Source organism: Gossypium hirsutum, chromosome D09 (assembly GCF_007990345.1).
Source record: "Gossypium hirsutum isolate 1008001.06 chromosome D09, Gossypium_hirsutum_v2.1, whole genome shotgun sequence".
In the NCBI taxonomy this organism is placed as follows: Eukaryota; Viridiplantae; Streptophyta; class Magnoliopsida; order Malvales; family Malvaceae; genus Gossypium; species Gossypium hirsutum.
In genome coordinates this window covers 36,906,690-36,913,183 of record NC_053445.1, presented here as the reverse complement: position 1 = coordinate 36,913,183, position 6,494 = coordinate 36,906,690, and the positions used below count along the sequence as shown (strand labels likewise).

The window sequence follows — 6,494 nt, the reverse complement described above, 5'->3', positions numbered from 1 at the left end:
CCTACACTATTAACACGGCCCCTCAATACGCCGTATGGACCCTGACATTATTAAATTAGCAAAGTAGTTAATACAATATAATTTAATTCAGCAAATAATATGAGTATCAAATAAAAATTTTATTACCATCTCATTAATAGTACATGATATGTGATTATTATTATTAATCAAAGAACCCATTGCCTATAAATCTGCAATTAAAAAAATGAATTCATTTAATTTGTTTCAAAAAATCAAATAAAATTACATTATTTAAAAATTACATTATATAAAAATTAAATGAGTTAACATCAACTATATGATTAAAAGAGTCAGTTATAATTAAACTTTTAATGAAATGATTTTTAATTTTTTTATAAACTTATATGTTAAACTCACCAAATACTAAACTAAACACAACAATTTATAACTTAATCCTATCTGACAGGCGCGACCCGTTTTTTACCCGTTGACCGTATTTTTACCTGTATATATATATTTGAATATTTTTAATAAAAATAAAAAATTAATATTTTATTTAAACAAAAAATATTTTTAATATAAAAAATTGATTCGTGCCTGTTAGATAGGCGCGATTAAAACAAATATTTTTTCGCGTCTGTCAGATAGGCGCGATTAAATTTTTTTTAAAATTGATTCGCGCTAGTCAGATAGGCACGATTACAAAAAACAAACCATTTCGGTAATTAATCTATCTGAAACCTATTTCGGTATTTAATTTTTCTTTAATATATTGGGGTAAAAGACCCCAAGTTGATATAAAAAAAATAAATGACTTAACAGCAACTATGTTCATATTATATAAAATTTAAATGAGTTAACAACAACTATATGATTAAAAGAGTCAGTTATAATTAAACTTTTAATAAAATGATTTTTAATTTTTTTATAAACTTATATGTTAAACTCACCAAATACTAAACTAAACACAACAATTTATAACTTAATCCTAAATTACTAATAAATTAATTTTAAAATAATTACAAACACAAATTTATAACATAATCCTAAATTACTAACAAATTAATTTTAAAATAATTATAAAAAGAAAAAAAATTACAATATTCATACAAAATACTAATCCAAAACTATAAACACTAAACATAAATAATTTATAATTAATAATTAATAACAAAAAAATCACAATATCTTAATTAAACTCTTTAAATTATAAACAAAATTATTTACTAAAATAATACATTACCTTGTTTCTTTCTTTCTTTCTTTGTTTCTTTCTTCTTCTTCTTCTCCTTTCTCTCTACCGTTCATGCAAGGGGTTTGGGGACCATATTGGGACCATACTTATAGGCCACAAAATGGTAGTGTTGAAGGGACAACACCATGCTGGTGTTGCAGCGATAGGCAGTAGGCAGCAATGTTGCCATGGTTATTGGCGCCTCCCTATGAGGCCCAATTAGTGGCGCCTATCTGACAGGTGCCACCCGAAAACTCATTTTCTACCCGTACTTTGACTCGTTGACCGTATTTTGACCCATATTTATATTTAAATATTTTTAATAAAAATAAAAAAATGATATTTTGTTCAAACAAAAAAAAATTAATATAAAATATTCATTGGCGCCTGTCAGATAGGCTCCATTAAAAAAAACCATTTTCGTAAATTATCTATCTGACAACCTATTTCAGTATTAATTTTTTTAATCTATTTCTGTAAAAAAACCCTCCTTATGACTTGCCACTAATAATTATTCAGTGACATCTCCTCTATAAACTCATAAGTCACTTCAGGTGCTTTATTGTTCAGAGTACCACCGACTGCTGCATCGATTAACTGCTTAGTTGAGGGATTCAAACCGTTGTAGAAGGTTTGAACCTGAAGCCATAGGGGTAACCCATGGTGAGGGCGCATCTCAATAAGTCCTTATACCTCTCTCATGCATCATATAGGGTCTTTAAGTCAATCTGAACGAAGGAAGAGATATCATTCCTCAACTTAGCTGTCTTAGCCGGTAGAAAGTACTTCGGTAGGAATTTCTCGGTCATTTAATCCAATGTAGTGATAGAGCCTCGTGGTAAAAAATTCAACCACTTTTTAGTTTTGTTCCTCAATGAGAAAGGAAATAACCGTAGGCGAATGGCGTCGTCAAAAACGCCATTTATCTTGAAAGTATCGCAGACTTCCAGAAAATTAGCCAAATGAGTATTTAGATTTTCGTCTTGCAAACCATCGAATTGAACGAATTATTGTACCATCTAAATAGTGTTCGGCTTTAGTTCAAAATTATTCGCAGTAATGGTGGGTCTCACAATACTCGATTCATCCCCAATTAGAGTGGGCTTGGCATAATTGTACATAGTATGATGAACAAGATTTGGATTTGCAGCAACTGCAGGAGGTAGCTGATTATTTTGATTATCATCCATCTCCTCAGTAATAATAATAATGTCCTCTTGCTCGTCTACTATACTCTATCGACTCTGCCTTGCTTCTCTACGATTTCTGCGAGCTGTACTTTCAATCTCACTGTCAATTAATAATGGTCCCAACGGGTCTCTTCTAGTCATAAACTAAAAGAACTTACCAGAAGCAAATAAAAGAAAAGAAAAATTAGAATGCAAAAAATAAAAATAAAAATAAAAATAAAAATGTTTGAATTAATAAAAATCGAGTGTTCATACTATTTTAGTCCCCGGCAACGGCACCAAAAACTTGATGGTCACTAAACTAACTATAAATACGACTATGGCAAGTGCACCTATCGAACAATAGTATAGTTATGGTGAGTAGGGAATATCGTATCCACAAGGACTAAAAGTACTAGTAATTAACGTTTTTCTATTATTTAGCTGACAAATTGGAGTGATTGTTTTTAATCTAAATTTACTAATCTAAATTAACTAAGAACACAACAGAAATGGAATAGGAAAATAATCGAAGATAACCAATGAGATAGACAATACCCTGGAAAGAGTTCACCTAGACTTCACCTATTACTCTATATCTAAATTAAACGATTTATTCACTTGTGTCTTGATCTGTAGAAATCTCTAAATTATGTTAATATCTCTTTCGAGAGTAAGAACAACTGAATCTAGGTTGATTTTTTGAAATCTCTTTCTAATTAAAACCCCTATCATCACATTAACTCAATCTATGGATTCCCTTATTAGATTTGACTCTAATCCGATAGATTTATGTTGTCCTATTTCTAGGATTGCATGCAACTCCAATCAATTATGCTAGATCTACTCTTAAACATGAACTTTTGCTCTACTGAAATAAGCATATTAAACATGAATTAATATCCCAAAAATATTAAAATACAAAATAAGCATACATAATTGAGAACAAGAATCAAGTATTTATTTCGTAAAAACATAAATTAAACAATAAGGTTCATCATAGGTTTCATCCTCCCTAGGTATCTAGAGAATTTAGTTCATAATCCTGAATAGAAACATCTCAAAGTTAGGATAACCATAAGACAAAAAGAAACTCAATAAAACTTCGAAAGAAATTAAATGGAGATCTTCGATCTTGAGGGAAATCCGCTTCCGAGTTTATTTCAATGGCGTTCTTCGAGTATTTTTTTTATCTTCTCTGAGTGCCCCCTAGGTCTTCTTCTAATTGGTATTTATAGACTTCAGAATGCTCAGAAAGCCTAAAAATTAGGTTTTTCAGCATATTTGGCAAGCAGGGTGCGATATTTGCACGGGCTGGCACATAGGTGCGTGGCCAGCCCGTGTGGCTCACACGGGCGTGTGGCCAGCCTGTGTGGAAATATTTAGGCTGTGTGGATTCTAGAAACAACTCTATTCGTCTGATTTTGGCTCCTTTTTTGCTCCTTTCTGTAACGTCCTGAATAATTTACTTATGTTTCTATAAGTACCTAACATAAATGTGTATCTACTTCAGTAGTTAAGTGTTTTGGATGTGTGTGTAAGGTCTTGGGTTCAAGTCTCACTTCTGGCAATTTTGTTATTTTCCTAATCCTAGCCTTATCCTTGTTGTGTGGGTTTATATAGAATTGTTTGTTAATCCATATTAGAATGAGCTTGCTGGATCGAGGGGTAAGGAGTTGGTGTCTTGGAGGTCTTGTGTTCAAATTCCTATGTGAGCGTGGGTATTAATTTTTGCTTCTGTTGGTGGAGAGAGTTTGGATGGGATTGAGAGTCTGAGTGAGTAAGTAGTTGTGGTTGAGATGATAATGGGGAGTTGGGATTTTGGGGGTTATCTAATTTTATTTTTATTTTTCAAAAAAATTTCGGTTCTCTTTCTTTCTTTTAAAATTTTGACGTTGGTTTTCCTCTTTTCTCTACGTTTTTCTTTTTGCTGTCAATTTAATTGCTCAATTTCGATATTTCGACTTTTCGGTGTTCTTGTGAGTTGGTAAGTGGTGATAGAATGCTTTGCTCGAGTTAGAAAGATTTTTCCTTTAAATCTATTTTGAACGATGTTGTTTTCCGTTGGTATTGAAATTATGTTTTTGGTAGCAGCGAATCGTGAAGAACGAGACTCTCTTCTCGCAGAATCATAGTCAGAGTCGTTCAGGAATTTGGGTAAGCGTTGTACACTTGAGTTTTACCGTTATCAGTTCCGTTAGTTTGGTTGAATTGTAAGTTTAGACTGATTTTAGAAGTTGTGTTGTATCGATTTTAGGTGCAGGTTGGCTCGGGAGTGGTTTAGCATCAAAACCATACCAGGTGTGTTCCCAAAACGCAAAAAATTGGGTTTCGACAAAAGCTGAAAAAGCTTTCTGTCGACGTCACACGGGCGTGTGCCTGGCCATGTAGTTGGCCGCGTGCGAGACACGGCCGTGTGTCTAACTAAAGCGCGGCCGTGCGTAGTGCACAACCGTGTGATGGCGTGAATATGGCCGTGTGGGACACACGGGCTAGGCTATATTGGGGGTATGGGTATTGGGCCAGGCCGTGTAGGCTACACGGCGAGCCACACGGACATGTGAGTCTATAATTCTAAAATTTTCCCTAGGGTCGCACGGGTTGTTCCAATCAACTGTGGGTCTATCGTAGGGTCGATAAGGGCTAACCAAACCCTAAGTTATGTGATCTGATATTTTGATAATCTGCTCTGAGAAGGACACCGTTATGCATGTTTGACTATTCTGTTAAATATATATGTATCTTTATACTAGCATGTTAAGCATGATATTTCTGTATCTGCATTTTGTATATATGTTTGAGGTGGGAATTGTATATGTGGAGAAAGTGATTTGTACGGTGACCTTTCGCTTATATTCTGGCAACTCGGCTGCATATTATCTATGATGTGTCGTATCAGCACTACATGGTGTATAAGGATGGGTGGGTGTTTTTAACCTTACATGGTGTGATGGGATGGTCGAAGTTGGTCTGTAGAGGATAGAGGTAGGATTCTGTATATCTGACCTATTTATCTGATTCTCTTATCTGTATCTGAAATGGACCTAAGTTCGATTCTGTATCTGACTGTATTTGAGATTTCTGTATGTATTGCATGTCTTTTTCTGTTGGGTTACACATGAGTTTATGAAAACTCGCTTTTGTTTGTCTGTTCTGTTCAGGCAATCCACAGACTTAGGCTGATCGGTGCGATGGAGCCTCATGGTGACCACAAGATGTGAACTGTTTTTAATATTGGTTTTTATTTATTTTAAGTATTATTTTTCTGAGAGTTTTGTAATTTTTGGACTCTCTAGACTGTTAGATTTTTATTCTGGTTTTGGATGTGCTTTAACCTTATTTACGACATTTGACTAAAATCACGGTTTTATGAAAACAAAGGTTTTTCCAAAAATACGAACTGGATTTCTAAAATATAAACGGTTTCTGAAACTTCCGTTGTAAACAATGTTTTGGCAAATGGTTTAATTAAATAACATTTTTAATAATAGTCATAAAACTTGGATGATTTATCGAACCACTTTACAAAGCTTGGACGAAATGACATTATTCTTAAAACCCTTCTTCGTAACATTACTAGATTCGGCCATAATGTCTAGACCGAGTTTGGTGTGTTACACTTTCAATCCCAAAAGCTATTCTAAGTATAGAAACATGAATTTAAAGGATTAGGAGCATCATATTCACTAATTTACATCATTAATCATTCAAAAAGGCATTAAAAATAAGATTAAAATATGTTACTTTTACAGCTTATCATGTAGCGATTGGTGCCTCCTTGGATTGCCTGATACTTGGAATCAACTCTTTTATACTGTCTTGTTCTACTAAGTTGTATGTGCTTTTAATTCATTTTATAATTAGTTACTAATTTTGATTATAGGCTTGCAGAGGGTGCAGAAACTGCACTTTACCGTACTAATATTGTGTCTTAATAAATGATATAATTATATAGTTCTTTCAAGTCAAATATGATATTATCTTCAAGATTTAGACTGATTCAATGCTCGATTAAACTAGAAGACAACATGTTTCATCTCAAATTACTGCCTAGTTCCAAGTTATCTAACATTACAGTCCTTTTGAGGGCAAGATTTTTGTAAAGTGGAAGAACTTAAGCTTTTTGCACA

At 33.4% G+C, this 6,494-nt stretch overlaps 1 non-coding gene across 1 annotated transcript; it reads left to right on the top strand.

The window, feature by feature from the left end:
- The first annotated feature begins 1,850 nt into the window (after nucleotides 1-1,850).
- On the top strand, nucleotides 1,851-1,956 carry LOC121221539 (small nucleolar RNA R71). Its single transcript, XR_005918929.1, has one exon. It is a non-coding gene; the product is annotated as a small nucleolar RNA R71 (small nucleolar RNA).
- The last annotated feature ends 4,538 nt before the right edge of the window (nucleotides 1,957-6,494 follow it).